This window comes from Apium graveolens, chromosome 6, assembly GCF_009905375.1.
Source record: "Apium graveolens cultivar Ventura chromosome 6, ASM990537v1, whole genome shotgun sequence".
Lineage (NCBI taxonomy): Eukaryota > Viridiplantae > Streptophyta > Magnoliopsida > Apiales > Apiaceae > Apium > Apium graveolens.
In genome coordinates this window covers 137,327,578-137,346,284 of record NC_133652.1, presented here as the reverse complement: position 1 = coordinate 137,346,284, position 18,707 = coordinate 137,327,578, and the positions used below count along the sequence as shown (strand labels likewise).

At 37.4% G+C, this 18,707-nt stretch overlaps 1 non-coding gene across 1 annotated transcript; it reads right to left on the bottom strand.

The window, feature by feature from the left end:
* Nucleotides 1-12,084: 12,084 nt before the first annotated feature.
* On the bottom strand, nt 12,085-12,191 carry LOC141669319 (small nucleolar RNA R71). The gene has a single exon (XR_012553606.1). It is a non-coding gene; the product is annotated as a small nucleolar RNA R71 (small nucleolar RNA).
* Nucleotides 12,192-18,707: the final 6,516 nt, after the last annotated feature.

The window sequence follows — 18,707 nt, the reverse complement described above, 5'->3', positions numbered from 1 at the left end:
CATTTCTTCATCTTGACTTCCAATCTGATAGATTGCAGTCCTAGGTGCTGAGATATGATTTCTTTTGAATTCATCACCAAGTCTTATTACTCTTGGATGAGATGAGTCTTCATTATAACACAGACATTTCTCCTTCAGAACAACTTCAAGTTTAGCATAATTTTTCTTCATTGGAATTTCACTTCCATCATCTTCAACTATATTTGGAATGATTTCTGTAACCCTTGATCCAGAAATTCTTGCTTTATCTCTTATGGTCTTCATAATGTAATTTGACCATCTCCTAGTAATCTCAGACTTTATCTCCAAAAGATAATGAAAGAATTGAAGTTCTTTCAAAGATTTGTTCAGCACATCTGATTCTAACATTCTGTATGTTCTTCCATCTTCAAGAAACAGAATCAACTTTTCTTTGACATTACTTTTATCATGAGCATCCAGTACCACTTGAACAGATATAACCTTGTCAAGGTGTTTCTGTGTAACTTCTTCAAGAGGTTTGTCAGTCAATAAAAATGGATCTCTAGTAAGTACTTCAACTCTTGTCTTGATTTTGGCTTCTTCACAACCTAATCCAGCTCTGTCTCTTGCTTCTCTAGCTTTCAATCCAACAGTCATGAAATCAGATAACAATTGACTTTTCTTAGGATCTGATGGATTAACATTCTTCCATAGGAGTTTTCTCTTATCAGTAATCGTCATTTTGTTCAAATCAACTTAAGCTTTGTCAGAGGTTGATGTCTTAATGACTTGATCAGGATTTGCAGATTCTTTAGTAGCTTCACTCTGAACAACTTGAGCTATGTTAGAGGTTGTCTTAGATTCTTCTGATGTCTTTCTTCTTTTCAGAGTTTCAACAGTTTCATCTTCTGCAGCTGTATCATCAAAAACTTGAACCATTTTGTACACAGGTTTCATCAAGATTTGAGGAATCTTCATCCCCTGTGTCTTTGTTGGTTCATCAATCTTTCCTTTCCCTTTTGCCTTGGGATCAATTTCAACTTGTGATCTTGTCTTGGGCTTTGATGCCTCTGAAGTTGACTTCCCCTTGATCACAATGCCTTTTTCTTTAGGCCTAGGAGGTTTCTTTGCATTAGAAGCTTTAGACTTAAGATTTGTCTTCTCAGCTGCAAATCTAGCTTCTTCCTCCTTTAGAGTCTCTAAATCCATTCCAGGATTATGCTTTAGAAATAATCTTCTAGCAATCTCTTCATTAAGTGTCTGAATCTTGGGATCTTTATAATAGACTGTAGTCTCCTTTCCCTTAAGCTTCAGAGTTTGCAAAAACTTCTGAGAGTCTTGACTTCCTCCTTGAATGAGAAGATCAGAACTTGATATCAGACTTTGATCATCAGAACTTGCTTTCAGAACTTGAGCATTCACAGCTTCAGAACTTGTAATCTTCTGTGTAGAAGATTTGCTAGAATCAGAGATTAGTTTCTTTGAAGAAACTTTACTGCTTTGAACTTGACCTTGACCCTTGCCCTTGTTAGGGTTTCCCTGGTCATCAGCTTCATCATCCTTTTTCTTCAGTACTTGACTAGTTGAGCATTTGTATTTAACTACCTTCTCCCCCTTTTTGGCATCATCAGATAGAAGTAGAGAGAGAAGAAGTTCTACTGAAGATTGAATTTCATTCAGTTGAGCTTGTTGAGAGGCTTGATTGTGCAGGACCTCAGTCAATTGAGCCTGTTGCTTTTCTTGAACTTTCTCAATAGCCTCTACTTTTTCATGAATAGGTCTGATAAACCTGTTCTTGTCTAGCTTTAGCATCAGGTCCAGCTTATCATCATTTTCCTGTAGTTTATCAACCTTAGCATGAGTAATGGAGTGTTGACCTTGAAGACTTTTAGTACTGAGAGCTGTGACTTTAAGTTGAGCTTTAAATTCAGAATTTGTCAACAACTCATCAGCTTTTGTAATATGTTCTGACAGAACTTTGGAGCTTGGAATGAATTCAGATTCATTCCATTTCTTGGTCCACTCAACTCCTCTATGAGTTTCTTCCCATGATACAGAAGCATCTTCTTCAATAAACTTTTTAATCAGTGCCTCCTTTCCAAGAATTTGAGCTGGTGTGTTTACTGGAGCTGGCTCTCCAGAACTTGCAAGAAACTCATCATCTTCTGACAACACAAGTGTGTGTATGGATGTAGGAGATTCTGGTACAACTTCATCTATTTCCACATCCAGAATTGGAGTGGTAGGAACTTCAGCATTTTGTGGAGAAATAGGTGGAGTTATCACTTGTCCTTGTGGTACTTCCAGAAATATGATAGATGGAATGTTCAGCCTATGAATGTCAATTTCAGGACTTAATCCTGAATCTTCAACTGGAACATTTTCTTTGATAGGAGAGACATGAGGTGTGATCACTGTGTCATGTACAGTGTTTCCAGGTGCTGGAAGGGCTTCAATGATTGTAGGTTCTTTTGAGATCAGAGATTCCTGATCCCCTTCCTCAATTTCTGTAGCATCCTCAGATTGAGGTTGTGCCATATGCCTTCCTGCTCTCATCTTCTTAGATCTTCTGGATGGTGGAGGAGTTGCTTGAGCAACATCAGAACTTGAAGTTCTTTTCCTCTTTAAAATACCAGAACCCTCAGCTTCAGTTTCCTTCTGAGGATTTATCTTTTCAGCTGCTACTTCCTTCTGAAAAATTAAACTTTCAGCTTCTAACTCTACAGGTTCTGATGTGGGAACCTGTACCTGTTCATCTTCATCAGATTTATCCCTTAGAATAATCCTTCTTTTTCTCCTTGGTGGAGATCTAGGCACAGAGATATTCCTTTTAGGCCTAGAGGATGAGGTTCTGATTGTAGGTGCTGATGGTTGTGAGGATTGTGCTGGTTGGAAATATGTTCTGATGGTAGGCTGTGATGGTTGTGGTTGAGAGTTGGAAGGTTGTGTTGGTGGAGGTCGAGAGGGTTCAACTTCAGGAAATTTGGGTGTGTATGTGTTGGGGTCAGAGTTTACTAAGTACTGCTTTACTGATGTAGGAATTTGAAGGGGTCTTAGTAAAGCCTTCTTATTATCAATAGATAATAAGTCTGTGAAAGCCCTTTTAGCAAGTTTAAAAGGTTGAATTGTCTCACTAAAGTTTTGGGGCTCATCAGGACAACATAAACTGTAGATGAGTTGATAAAATCTAGCAAAGTAAACAGTATTTGGGTCCTCCTTCATCCTATCCCCAATAAAACCCAATATAGCAGTTGTATAATCAAAGTGAGTTTGATTTAGAAGTGCATACCCTATTTGCTGACTCAGAATGGGAATGGCATCAAAGTTTGAGCATTTATTGGCAAAAGCTCTGGTGATGCAGTCAAAGAAGTAGCTCCACTCCTTTCTGATGTATGGCCGCTTCAGTTGTCCCAGCTTAGACAAACTTTTCTCATAGCCAAGGTTGGCCATCATACTTTGTAGAAGTGGCTCCTCAATCTGAGCATTAAAAGTGCAATTTTTTGGTAAGTGCAAAGCCTGTCGAACTGTTGACAATGTTACCAGATACTCTTCTTCCCCTGTTGTGAAAATGATACTTGGGGACCCAGCTTCACCACCATCATCATAAACACCACTCCTCCAAAACTCCAGTATTTGAGTTCCTGAGAGTGATTGTGGTTGGGTCAAAGCATACCCAATCTCACTTCGAGCAAGAAAGTCTTGGATAAAGTGAAGATCTAATGGAGCTTCATCCTTGCTAAGGATAACCATGTAGTTATTAGGGACGAAATTAGCTCCATTAAAGATGATGTCCTTGGGTGCCATATCTGTAAGAAATTAAGTGAAGAATTGTGTGTACGAAAGGTGTTTGATAAAATGCCTGTAAGAAATAGCTTCAGAGAATATTAGAGAGTGACAGAGAATAAGAGAGATTAGAAAATAAGAATAGTAGGTAAAAGATTGTAAAATCTTTTAACTCTCTTATTTATACACCCAACGTGACGACGACTAATTTTGTGAAGCAGAACAGTCTTTTTACACCTGGCAGCATGGAAACAATCAAAAAGTAATGAGTGGGCACGGTAAACGTGCAGTAATTATTGCTCACATGCTGTTACCAAAATAAACACGCAACCCATAAACCAAATGATTATTACTGTTTTTATCTCACTTAATCATTTTCTGATAAATATGACCGTTAAAGTAAATACCACAAATAAGTCAAGTAATTAAATAATGCCACGTAAGCATCAGAGTTTCCATCAAGATTTGCATCAGAACTTGACTATTATCGAAACTTAACAGTCACCAGAATATGGCTTCTGTACTCAAAAAGTGAATGTCTGTTTCTGTGATTCTTCACACAAATACTGACTTGTTTCTTCAGAGTTTAATCATCAGAACTTTCATCAGAACTTGTCCTCAGAATTTATGCAAACAATACTTAACTGTTTCTGAAACAACTTAATCACCACTGTAATTTTCATCATTTATATGGAGTGAGAGTGTGTGCATTTGCAAATAATTAGATAAAGATTAAAGTCTTATAAACTTCAGTATATCTTAGAAATAAGGCATAACTAAGAAAAGTGCTTAAAAACTGCCTTTAATTTTGAAGTCTACTATGGAATAAATTTATGCAAGAGTCCACCTCAACTGTTTATGCTCATTTTATGCATCTTTTGACATTCTTTTTAAAGTGGCTTCTCAGTGTAACTGAGTCACAACTGCTATCAGAATTTATGCTATTATCAGAGTATTTCTCCAGTAATCAGAGAATGTGAAAAGTCACCAAGAAAAATTTATTTGCTTTTCTAATGCATATAACTTAATACCAACAATGCACTTGGGTCTTCCCTTCCACATATTTACTCTAGATCTCAAAGGAGTACCAAACTTCAATTCTTTTCTTTTCTTTTGTTTTCTTCAGATAAGTGAGGCTTATCAAGAATGTAGTTCATTCTTAAGATTTAGTGACATTAGAATTTGACAGATAAGAAGCAAGAATCTAGTTTGTGACTTAGTAATAAGATACACAAAGTAAATTTGACTAAGCTCAAAATTAGAATTTGCTGTGTTTGAGATTTCCACATAAACAACTAATTCAAACATGGGATATATAGTTTGTTAAAGACTACCACGTTAGCATCTAGCACAGTAATCCTCATTGGATTGAATAATCACTGAACATTCAAAACACTATTAGAGTATATAGAATCACATCAGATAACAATCAATATTTAATATATTATAATTTAAGCACAAATTACATAGAGATAAGACAATCTGTAAACACTGATCATAAAGTCTAATGCATGAGAACAAAAACTAAGAAGATTTTGAGAAAGAACATGAAACCATTCCAAGTTCATTTACCAGTCTTGTAAAAGTAGCTTCACGTAGTGGTTTTGTGAAGATATCTGCTAGTTGTTGATCTGTTGGGACAAAATACAATTCCACTGTACCTTCCATCACATGTTCCCTAATGAAATGGTACCTAATGCTGATGTGCTTTGTCATTGAGTATTGAACTGGATTTCCAGTCATAGCAATAGCACTTTGATTATCACAGTAAATGGGTATTTTAGAAAATTCTAACCCATAGTCCAGTAGCTGATTCTTCATCCAAAGAATCTGTGCACAATAGCTTTCTGCAGCAATATATTATGCTTCTGCAGTTGATGTGGAAATTGATTTCTGTTTCTTGCTAAACTAAGAAACCAATCTGCCTCCAAGAAATTGGCAGCTTCCACTAGTGCTTATCCTGTCTATTTTGTATCCTGCAAAATCTGCATCTGAGTAACCTATTAACTTAAAATATGATTCCCTAGGATACCACAATCCGAGATCAGCTGTACCCTTAAGGTACTTGAAAATTCTTTTCACAGCTATGAGAAGAGGTTCTCTTGGATCAGCCTGAAATCTTTCCCACAGACAGGTAACATACATGATATCAGGTCTACTTGCAGTTAAATAGAGTAAAGAGCCAATCATACCTCTGTAGTTAGTAATATCTACTGATGCTCCAGTATCTTTATCTAACTTGGTTGCAGTGGCCATGAGAGTTGATGCAGTAGAATTGTCTTGCATTCTAAATTTCTTGAGTAGATTTCTGGTGTACTTGGATTGACTGATGAAAGTGCCTTCATCAGTTTGTTTGACTTGAAGTCCCAGAAAATAACTCAACTCTCCAATCACACTCATTTGATATCTTGATTGCATTAGCTTGGAAAATCTTTCACAAAGCTTTGTATTTGTAGAGCCAAAGATGATATCATCAACATATATCTGTACCAAAAGTAAGTCCTTTCCATGGTTGAGGTAGAACAATGTCTTGTCTATTGTGCCTCTGTTAAATTCACTTTCCAGAAGAAATTGAGCTAAAGTCTCATACCATGCTCTTGGAGCTTGCTTAAGGCCATAAAGTGATTTGTTAAGCCTGTAGACATGATGTGGAAATTTTGGATCTACAAAGCCTGGAGGTTGTTCAATATATACCTCTTCTTCCAATGCTCTATTGAGAAAAGCACTTTTTACATCCATTTGAAATACTTTAAACTTCTTGTGAGCATCATAAGCCAAAATAGATTCTTATGGCTTCCAATCTAGCAACTGGAGCAAAAGTTTCATCATAATCAATACCCTCCTGTTGAGAGTAACCTTTAGCAACCAGCCTTGCTTTGTTTCTTGTAATTATGTCATCACTGTCAGTTTTGTTTCTGAACACCCATTTTGTGCCAACAATAGATCTGTTCTTTGATCTTGGCACTAGGGTCCAAACTTTATTTCTTTCAAATTCATTTAACTCTTCCTGCATTGCTTGCACCCAATCAGCATCTTGAAGAGCTTCTTCCACTTTTTTTGGTTCAGTCTGAGATAGAAAGGAATGATAGAGACATTCATTTGATGTTACAATTCTAGTTCTGACACCTGCTTCAGGATCTCCAATTATTAAGTCAGGTGTGTGTGCTTTAGTCCACTTCCTTGCAGATGGAAGTTGATCTGTAGAACTGGATCCTCCCCCATGATCCATGCTGTCTCCATTAGCATTTTCTGATGCTCCCCCTGAAGTTATGCTCTCTGAAATTTCATAATTTGAGTTGGATTCTTTAGGAATTGAAGAATCAGAGTTTCCAGAATTATCAGAGTTTGGCTCATCAGAACTTGATGAATCAGAACTTGAAGAACCATTTACAGGTTCTGATGCTTCTTGAGATATGGTAGGTTCATCAGCTTGCTCCCCCCGAACAGGTGCATTTTCCTTTGGAGTAATTACCATAGTTTCAATGACATCAGAATTAAACCCGTCAGAACTTACATGATCAGGATTTAGGTTATCAGAACTTACAGAATCAGAATTTAAATCTTCATTTTCAAATCTTAGCTGATCATGATCATTGAAATCTTCAAGTACAGTAATCTTTTTATCATCAAAAGATACATTGATAGATTCCATGACAACCCTTGTTCTTAAAATGTAGACTCTGAAGGCTTTTGTGGAAAGTGGATATCCAACAAAAATTCCTTCATCAGCTTTTAGATCAAATTTTGACAGCTGTTCAGGATGAGTCTTTAGAACAAAATACTTGCATCCAAATACATGAAAATATTTCAGATTTGGATTCTTTTTCTTCACCATCTCATATGGTGTTTTTCCATGCTTGTTTATGAGTGTAGCATTCTGTGTAAAATAAGCAGTCTGCACAGCTTCAGCCCAAAAGTAGGTTGGTAGCTTTGCTTCATCAAGCATAGTTCGTGCAGCTTCAATAAGAGTCCTGTTCTTTCTTTCTACAACTCCATTCTACTGTGGAGTTCCAGGTGCAGAGAATTCCTGCTTTATTCCATGCTCTTTACAGAACTCTTCCATGATTAAATTCTTGAACTCAGTGCCATTATCACTTCTTATGATTTTAACAAAATCTTTGACCAACTTATCCAACTGTCTGACATGATCAGTTAAAGTAGATGTAGTTTCATTCTTCTTGTGCAAGAAATACACCCAAGTGTATCTTGTGAATTCATCCACTAAAACCATAACATATTTCTTCTTTGTAATAGACATGATATTGACTGGACCAAATAGATCAACATGCAGTAAGTGATAAGGCTCAAGAATTGAGGATTCAGTTTTGCTCTTGAATGAAGATTTTCTTTATTTTTCCTTTTGATATGAATCACAAAGGCCATCAGGAGCAAAAATAGATTTTGGCAGTCCTCTCACAAGATCTTTCTTTACTAGCTCATTTATGTTGTTGAAGTTTAAATGAGAGAGTCTTTTGTGCCAATTCTAGCTTTCTTCAATTGATGCTCTACTCAATAGACAGATTGCAGAACCATCAGAACTTGTTGAAAGTTTGGCTTCATAAATGTTACCATGCCTGTAACATTTATGCTGACATGCTGTTTATCAGAACTTATACCAGACTTTGCATCAGACTTTACACTAGAAGGAATTAAGGTAACTTTCTTCAAAGAAGGTTTTATTTGATAATAATCATAGTATAAACTATGATATTCCTTACAAGTATAAATGGAATGCCATAAACTACCACAATGAAAACAAGGATTTTGTGGCTTAAACCTAACAGACTGACTCTTAACTCCTGACTTAGGAGGTAAATAGTTTATATTCTTATTCTTCCTGCAAAAAGAAGTAAGATGGTTAGTGTTTCCACAGTTATAACATTTCTTTCTAGGAGCATTAGGAACATGCATATTATTATTGCTTTTATTCACACCTTCCTTTCAATTCCTATTTTTCCTAGCTTCCTTTACCTTGTTTACATTCCTAATCTCTTTCAGCTTGTGCTTAAGCTGCTTCTTTGTCATCAAACCTATGTTTACTGAAGTTGGTTTGTCCTGTTTTAATTTTTCAGAAGTTGACTTTTCTTTAACTTCTGTCTTAGAATCTTTCATCTTTTCAGAATCAGACTTTTCAGTTTTTGCTGCAAACTTAACAGGATTAACTTTAGACTTTTCAGCTTTCTTGGTAAAGTTTGATTTAGATGACACAATTTCCTCTTCTTCTTTATTAATCTAGATAACCTAGCCCTTCTTTCCAATTTCCATTTTCTAAAATTTTCTGAGTTGTTCTTCCAGAGTTAGTCCCAGTTTTGATTATCTCTCTTTCCTTTTCTAAATCAATTTTTAGAGATTCATTCAGTTTTAGCAATTCATTCTTAACATACACAGAATCATCTCTTTCTTTTTGAGTTTGATGAAGAAAAACTAACTCCTTTTCGAAGTAGTCATTTCTGTTTCTAAGAGCAAGATTTTCAGATGTTAATCATTCATTAGTTAAGGTCTGATATCTAAAACTAATGAACATGGTTTTAAGATATAATCTCAACTCAGTAATATCATCAGTATGAAAAACAAGAGTTGTTTGAGGTACCTTCAATTCAGCAATTTCAGAACTGCTATCAACATTTTCCATCAAGGCATAGTTCACCTTTTCTTCAGAATCTGAAGTGGCTGCCCAGTTGTTCTTCTTTGTGACAAGTGCCTTGCCTTTATCACCTTTTCCTTTCTTGCAATCAGGAGAGATGTGGCCTCTTTCACCACAATTATAGCATTTGACATTTGAGTTGTCTCCTCTGGTGACCCTTTGTAACCAGTCTTGCTTTATTCCTTGTAACAATGCCCTCACTGTCAGTTTTGTTTCTGAACACCCACTTTGTGCCAACTACAGATCTGTTCTTTGGTCTTGGCACAAGAGTCCAGACTTTGTTTCTTTCAAATTCATTGAGCTCTTTTTGCATTGCTGTGACCCAGTCATCATCTTGTAGAGCTTTTTCAACCTGTTTAGGTTCAGTTTGAGATAGAAAAGAATGGTAGAGACATTCATTCTGAGTGGTTTTTCTTTTTCTTACACCACTGTCAGGGTTTCCAATGATTAAGTCAGGTGTATGTGACTTAGGCCATTTTCTTACAGATGGAAGTTGACTCCTAGAAGACGAATCTCCCCCTTGATCCATGAATTCTCTGTTATTTCTTTGAGTAGTACCACTGTTGTTTCCTGATGCTTATTGAGTGGCATTTATGACACTTTATAACGCTCTGTAAAGCTTTGAATTGATGATTTGTACTCAAGTTGTTAGTGTTTTTAACGTATTTTTGTAGTGTTTTAGCATTTCAGGCATTTATCAGGAATACAGGTTAATTAACATTGTTTTGATGCTAATATGGTGTTAGGAGGATGTCTAGAATAAAAGCTCGTGAAAGACCAACTCAAATCAGCAAGGAAAAGAAGAAGTCAGAATTTTCTCTGGGGAGTCAGCGCGCCCGTACTGTGATAGCGCGCGGCCGAGCCCAAAGAGCAGAGACACAGCGCGCCCGTACTGATCAAGCGCGCGGCTGCACCATGCCAAGATAAAAGAATCCTAATTCTCTTGTGATTCTGATTGAAGGACTTCTAATCTGCATGGGCTGCTATTTAAACATAACTTATGCTCGTTTTTCATAACAAGACGTACCAGAGCTTAAGGAGAAGGCGTAAGAAGACCGAAGAGCACAATTCAACCAATGCGAAGAAGATCTAGTTTATACTTGTGATTCTTTGTTTTAAGTTGTAACTTTGGATGCTAATTTTCTTATTCGTGAGCCTATACTCTTGTTTCATAATTGGTTTATTATTTATTCAGTATAAAGATTACGTTTATTATACCATGCTTTCATCGGAACCCACGTTGATGATGAGTCCGATTATGGGCTAATCGTTATCGTGGGGTTCTAACGGATTTATTTATGGATTTATTTAGTTAATTCGTTTTGATGCCTTAGTGTGTGGTGATTGTATGATAACCTAGTATTGATTGTGCTTATTCGTCTTATGAGCATCGCGAACTTATAAGATAGCGTGTTAATTCTTAATGAAGCGAAAGTGAATTTAAGGGTTTAGAACTTGCCATGCTAGCATAAGTCCATGTATTTGATATGCATGATTCATAGGTAATTTTAACCATCTAACTTGCCCTATGTAATCACGATAGATAACTTGTGCATTAAACCGTTACATTGTCAAATTCTATAGACATATAGGGTTTCAATATAATTAGTGTCTATTCAGGTTCTATCTCTTTTGTGGATGTCTGGTAGTATGGTATTCGTACAACGAAAGTTGGTATTTATCAGTTTCGTGTTATCTGATTAGTATCATCACCATTGCATGCTAAGGTTAAGAATGAAAAGGCTATTGAATGAAGTATTTAATGAAGTTAGAATCCCATGTTTGTGTTATATAGTATTCAACTCTCTTTTAATTCTCTTAGTTAATATTCTTTAGTATAATCTCTTAAGTTAATCTTAGTTATAAATAACCTCAATTTTTGATTTGTCTTAGCATTGGATAATAACCATACCATTGTTGCATAGATACATTGATTAAAGTTAACCTAAACCTATCCATGTGGGAACGAACTAGAAATTATTCTATATTACTTACGAACGCGTATACTTGCATGAATTTTAGCGCGTGCTTAGCGACTAACAAGTTTTTAGCGCCGCTGCCGGGGACCACGGTGTTAATTTTTAGTTTATGTATTTGTCACCAGTGGTCGTTAAAGTTCTTTGACTCGGACATTGTTACTTATTTGTTTCCTTATCTTGTTTCAGGTACTCTAGCGGGCGTGTATGCATACGCGTTCTCAGACTCGTAAGAGAACTCTGGATCAAGCTGAGGAAGAAGTTGTAATAGTTAGAGAGAAAGTTTAAGAAGAGATCGTAGTTGAGGAAGAAAAAGAAGCACTTGTTGCAATGGGAGAACCATAAGCGAATCCAAAGGCTTTGATGGACTACTCTCAACCGAAGATCAATAATATTCAGTCTAGCATTATTCGACTAGCCATCTCGGCTAATACTTTTGAGATCAAGTCGAGCACGATTCAGATGATACATAACTCAATTCAGTTTGGGGGTTCTCCGACAGAAGACCCCAACATGCACATCAGAGATTTCATCGAGATCTGTGACACTTTCAAGTTCAATAGAGTTTCTGAAGATGCTATTAAGTTGAGGCTTTTCCCATTCTCTCTGCGGGATAAAGCTAAGTGCTGGTTATATTCTCTACCACCAGGGTCTATCACCAAATGGGAGGAACTTGCTCAAAAGTTCTTAACTAAATTCTTTCCTATAGCGAAGACTGCGGCAATCAGAAACGCACTTACTCAATTTGCTCAACAATTTGGAAAATCTTTGTGTGAGGCTTGGGATCGCTACAAAGAGATGCTTAGAATGTATCCTCACCATGGGATGCCTCACTGCATGATCATTAACTGCTTCTATAATGGATTGGGTGCTACTTTTAGACCCATCCTTGATGCAGCATCGAGAGGAGCCTTGTAGGCTAAAAGCTATGATGAAGCTTATGAATTGATCGAACTGATGGCTGTGAATTAATACCAGAATCCTTCTCAGAGACTAACTCAGGGCAAGGTAGCAGGAATTCTGGAGTTGGATGCAGCTACTGCTATAGCTGCTCAACTTAAGGCTTTGATGATGGAGGTGGATTCTTTGGCTAATTATGGAGTTAATCAAATCACTAGTGTCTGTGAGCTTTGTGCTGGTGCCCATGAGACTGATCAGTGTGCTATTTCTAGTGAATCAGCTTAGTTTGTGAGTAACTTTCAGAGATCGCAGCAACCTGTGCCAGCCACCTATCATCCTAACAACCGCAATCATCCTAACTTCAGTTGGAGCAACACTCAAAATGCGGTTCAACAGCCTTATCAACAGTATCCAGCAAAGCAGTACACCCCCTGGTTTTCAGAAACCGCAATATGCACCAAGGTAGCAACTCCAGCTGCAACAGGCTAACGAAAAATCTAAATTGGAGGAGTTGAGGCTCATGTGCAAGAGCCAAGCGATTTCTATCAAAACCTTGGAAAATCAAATTGGACAAATTACCCGTGCTTTGCTGAATCGTCAACCTGGTACACTTCTTAGTGAAACTGAAGTACCAGGAAAGAGGGAAGCTAAAGAGCAGGTAAAGGCAATCACATTGAGGTCTGGGAAGGTTACAAATCCCGAACAATCTCAAGTTTCGGATGAAGAAGCTGTGGCTGAAGAAGAAGTGCAAAAGGACGCAGAAGTGGAACCAAGGAAGAATATTGTTGAACACACTCCTCCTGAGGGTAATACAGGGGAGAAACAGATCTATCCTCCACCGCCCTTTCCTAAGAGGCTGCAGAAGAAAAAGTTGGATAAACAGTTTGAGAAGTTTCTGGAGGTGTTCAAGAAACTTCATATCAACATACCTTTCGCTGAAGCTCTTGAGCAGATGCCTAGTTATGCGAAGTTTATGAAAGGTATTCTCTCTCAGAAAGTGAAGCTTGATGACTTAGAGACCTTGGCTCTCACGGGGGAATGCAGTGTTGTACTGCAACAAAAGTTGCCTCCGAAGCTTAAATATCCTGGAAGCTTCACTATTCCTTGCACTATTGGAAAAGTATCATTGGAAAAATGCTTATGTGACTTGGGAGCTAGTATTAATCTGATGCCCTTGTCAATCTTCAAGAAGCTGGACTTACCTGATCCAAAGCCGACTTATATGACCTTGCAGTTAGCCGATCATTCTATTACTTACCCACGTGGCATTGTAGAGGATGTCTTGGTCAAGGTGGATAAACTCATCTTTCCTGCTGATTTTGTAATTCTTGATTTCGAGGAGGATAAGAAGATTCCCATAATCTTGGGAAGACCTTTCTTTGCTACTGGCCGTACCTTGATAGATGTGCAGAAGGGTGAGCTTACTATGCGAGTGCTAGATCAGGATGTGACTTTTAATGTGTTCAATGCCATGAAATTCCCTACAGAAAATGAGGAGTGCTTAAAGGTGGAGTTGTTCGATTCTGTGGTTACTTCAGAACTTGATCAATTGCTAAGGTCTGATGCCTTAGAGAAGGCCTTATTGGGGAATTCAAATAGTGAAGATGATGAAGGTGATGAGCAATTGAAATATTTGAATGCTTCTCCCTGGAAGCGGAAGATGGATATGCCTTTTGAATCTCTTGAAATAGGAGCTGTACAAATCTCCAAAATGCCTCAAGCCATCTATTGAGGAAGCTCCTACACTTAAGCTTAAACAATTACCCGAACACTTAAGGTATGCTTTTTTAGGTGATGCATCTACTTTGCCTATGATTATTGCATCTGACCTTTCAGGTAGTGATAAGGAAAAACTCCTAAGAATTCTAAGAGAGTTCAAATCGACAATTGGATGGGCGATAACAGATATTAAGGGAATCAGCCCTTCTTATTGCATGCATAAAATTCTGCTAGAGGAAGGTAGCAAGCCTAATGTTGAGCAACAGAGAAGGCTTAATCCAATCATGAAAGAAGTGGTGAAGAAGGAAATTCTCAAATGGTTAGATGCATGAATTATCTATCCCATTTCTGACAGTTCTTGGCTGAGTCCAGTTCAGTGTGTACCGAAGAAAGGAGGTATCACCGTTGTCACTAATGAGAAGAATGAGCTCATTCCTACTCGAACAGTCATGGGGTGGAGAGTTTGTATGGACTATAGGAAGCTGAACAAGGCCACAAGGAAAGATCACTTCCCCCTTCCTTTTATTGATCAGATGCTCGACAGGTTGGCTGGGCATGAGTACTACTGTCTTCTGGATGGCTATTCGGGTTATAATCAGATTGTATCGCTCCAGAAGATCAGGATAAGACTACCTTCACTTCCATTTTGGTACCTTCACCTTTAGAAGAGTTTCTTTTGGTCTGTGTGGTGCACCCGCCATATTTCAGAGATGCATGATGGCCATCTTTTCTGATATGATTGGTCAAAATGTGGAGGTGTTCATGGAAGACTTCTCTGTGTTTAGCGATTCTTTTGATGAGTACTTGCAGAATCTTGGCAACATTCTTAAAAGGTGTGTTGAGACCAATCTGGTTCTCAATTGGGAAAAATGTCACTTTATGGTGCGACAGGGCATTATTCTTGGTCACAAGGTCTCTAGTAAAGGTCTTGAGGTTGATAAATCCAAGGTGGGGGTCATTGAAAATCTCCCTCCACCAATTTCTGTTAAAGGAGTTCGCAGCTTTCTTGGTTATGCGGGTTTCTATAGGCGGTTCATGAAGGACTTCTCAAAACTTTCGAAACCTTTGTGCAATCTGCTAGAGAAGGATGTCCCGTTCAAGTTTGATGACGAGTGCCTAGCTGCTTTTTAGTTCTTGAAGAAGAGTTTGATCACGGTACCTGTCATAACTGCACCTGATTGGAATGAACCTTTTGAGATATGTGCGATGTAAGTGACTATGCAGTTGGAGCAGTTCTTGGGCAGAGAAAGAACAACATATTTCATGTAGTCTACTATGCTAGTAAGACCCTCAATGGTGCTCAACTGAATTATACTACTACTGAGAAAGAACTCTTAGCCATTGTCTACGGTTTTGAGAAATTTCGATCGTATTTGCTTGGGACAAAAGTGACAGTTTTCACTGACCATGCTACAATTCGATATTTCATTTCTAAGAAGGACTCGAAGCCTAGATTGATTAGATGGGTTCTTTTGCATCAGGAATTTGAATTGGAGATCAAGGACAAAAAGGGTACTGAGAATCATATAGCTGATCATCTTTCTCGTTTGGAAGATCCTAGGGCAACTTCACAGGATAAGGCATTGATAAATGAGTCTTTTCCCGATGAGCAGTTGTTTGGAGTGCAAGAGGAAGAACCATGGTTTGTAGACATTGTGAACTACCTTATGAGTAATATCATGCCTCCAGACTTGTCTTATGCTCAAATGAAGAAGTTTCTTCATGAGGTGAAGTGGTACATGTGGGATGAGCCATATCTATTTAGGCAAGGAGCTGACCAAATCATCAGGAGATGTATTCTGTACAACAAAACGGGGGGGGGGGAGGATCTTGCGAGATTGTCATTCGACTATTTATGGAGGCCACTATGGTGGAGAGAAGACATCAGCTCGTGTCTTTTAAGCGGGGTTCTTCTGGCCTACTTTGTTTAAGGATGCACATCAGTTTGTTTTGAAGTGTGATCGATGCCAGCGTGTGGGTAATATGTCCAAGAGGGATGAGATGCCTCTTAATGTGCTTCTCGAGGTTGAAGTCTTTGATGTTTGGGGAATCGAATTCTTGGGGCCGTTTGTCTCATCTTGCAAAAATCAGTATATCTTGCTGGCGGCTGATTATGTATCGAAATGGGTTGAAGTCAAGGCTTTGCCGATAAATGATGCGAAGGTAGTGCTTAATTTTCTTCATAAGCAGATATTCACAAGATTTGGGACTCCAAGAGTCATAATCAGTGACGTGGGATCGCATTTTTGTAATCGTAAGTTCACTGCCATGATGTAAAGATATAATGTGAATCATCGCATTGCTACTGCCTACCATCTTCAGACGAATGGTCAAGCTGAGGTGTCTAACAGAGAGATCAAGCGTATTCTAGAGAAAGTTGTATGTCCATCAAGGAAGGATTGGTCTTTGAAGCTTGATAAAGTTGTTTGGGCGTATAGAACAACATACAAGACTCCGTTAGGAATGTCGCCATTTCAGTTGGTTTATGGTAAAGGGTGTCATTTGCCTGTAGAGCTCGAGCATAAAGAGTATTGGGCTTTGAAGAAGTTGAACCTTGATTTGGATGCAGCTGGTAAGAAAAAATGCTTCAATTGAATGAACTCGATGAATTTCGGCTTCAAGCGTATGAGAACAACAAAATGTATAAGGAGAAAGTCAAGAGGTGGCACGATAGGGGTCTAGTGCTCAAATCATTTGTGCCGGGGCAGCAAGTTCTTTTGTTTAACTCTCGTCTCCGTCTTTTTCCTGGAAAATTGAAGTCGAGAGGGTCCGTGTGGCGCCCTCCAAACCCGGGTCAGAAGTTTGGGGTCCACACACACACCTTATTAATAACCTGCTTATAACAATAATAAAGATAATAATAATATGTAGTGACCCTACTTACCAATTACCATAGACCGCAACAGGTTAAAGTATGCACACAAGCCAACCACACTTACTTATATTACAAACGTTCAAATCCCAACTATTCAAACTCAGAACTGAGTAATAAACATTATTACAAACTTTTACAAATTTATATTATCCCAAAAGAAGCCTACTAGCTCAACTCGATCAACCTGAACCCCTAGCTCTCGCGCTGGACTGGGGATCCTCGGTACCAACCGGTTCCTTCTTAACTGGAAAAGAACATAAACAATATCGCACAAATGAGCTAACTAGCTCAGCAAGTCACAATGACAAAACTGAGAATAATGATCATCAGGTGAATATGGTTATGATATCAAGTGAACAATGGATTATGGTTTAGAATTGGATATTATATTTTCATTTTAAAAACTAAGGTTAGGCTGCTGATCAGTCACGCACTAACCCCGAGCAAAGCACACAACACTGCTCTAACTACTGGATCCAAGGCACACATTGGCCTAACTTGACCATTATATGGTATGCCCACGAATCTGGTCCAATTCTAACATAATAACAGAATAAACAGTAATAAGCAATAAACAGAATCATTAACAATATTGGACGTTCAATAATGAAAATGGTTTCAATCTGCATAAGGATCATTATGGCATTTTCAAAGCATGGATGTTAGGTAGTGAAAGAATTGGATAACAAAGGAAACAATATTTCAAGGTTTCAAGGATTTGATCTTTCAAAGCATAGGATACAATGGTTTGAATATGTAAGTAATTCGGGTCAGTGTTTGGTATTTAGTTTGTATGTATTTGTGGAGTAGTATCGTATATTTGTGGTTCGTATCTGGGTACTCAACAATCAATGGTCTAGAAAGAATCAGGTTTACGGCTCAAGATCAATAATTGGAATCAGGTTTAGGCTTCAGTGCTTCAAAGCACTTGCAATATAAAATAGAACTATCAATCACTACAATATCTCGAGAAAGTTCAGAACACTTGCCTGGTACTAGCTTATTATACTGCACTCGCTTTCAGTCACGACTGTCTTACTCCTTGACTACCTGTTTCCCTTTCCTACGCCTTGCCTCTTCTGCTCACATATCATAAGCATCTATCAATATTTAACTTATACGATTCTATTCGACACATACTTCTATCTACCCTTCGTTTCACCCAAATCCGATTAACGGATTGAAAGTTATGCAATAAACAAGTAAACATCGAATATATAGACCAACAGTTAACCAACAAGTCACATATAACACATAACACGTCACATAATCAATGATATAACGTTTATAACGAAGTCTCGGGTCATAAACAGGCTTTCAGATGTTTAAAATGATTTTTAAAACATTTTTCGGAATTAAAACGGATCGTTGGATCAATTTTGGAGTAATAAACACGGTTCGGCTGGCTAATTCTGGCTTCAAAACAATTTTATGATAATTATCGAGCCTTGAAAACAATTTAAAATAATATCTTAAAGCTCGAAACTATTTTTCAGAATTTTTAAATCATTTTTAAATAGTTAAATCTAATTAAATAATTAATTAAAATCAATTAATAATTAATTAAATAAATTAATCAATTAATTTTTAAATTAATTGACCAATTAATCAATTAAAAATTTATTGAAATTAATTAACTAATTAATTCAGATTTAATTTTAAATTAAAAGTAATTTTTGGAATTAAAATAATAATTTTTGGAATTTTCAGAAATTAAAATCGAATTTTTATAATAAAAATAAATAGGAAATATGATTTTTGAATATTTTTGGAACAGGAATCCTAAATTTGCAAACTTTGGAAACTTCAGGGACCAAACTTCATCATCCCCAAAAGTCCAGGTACCAAA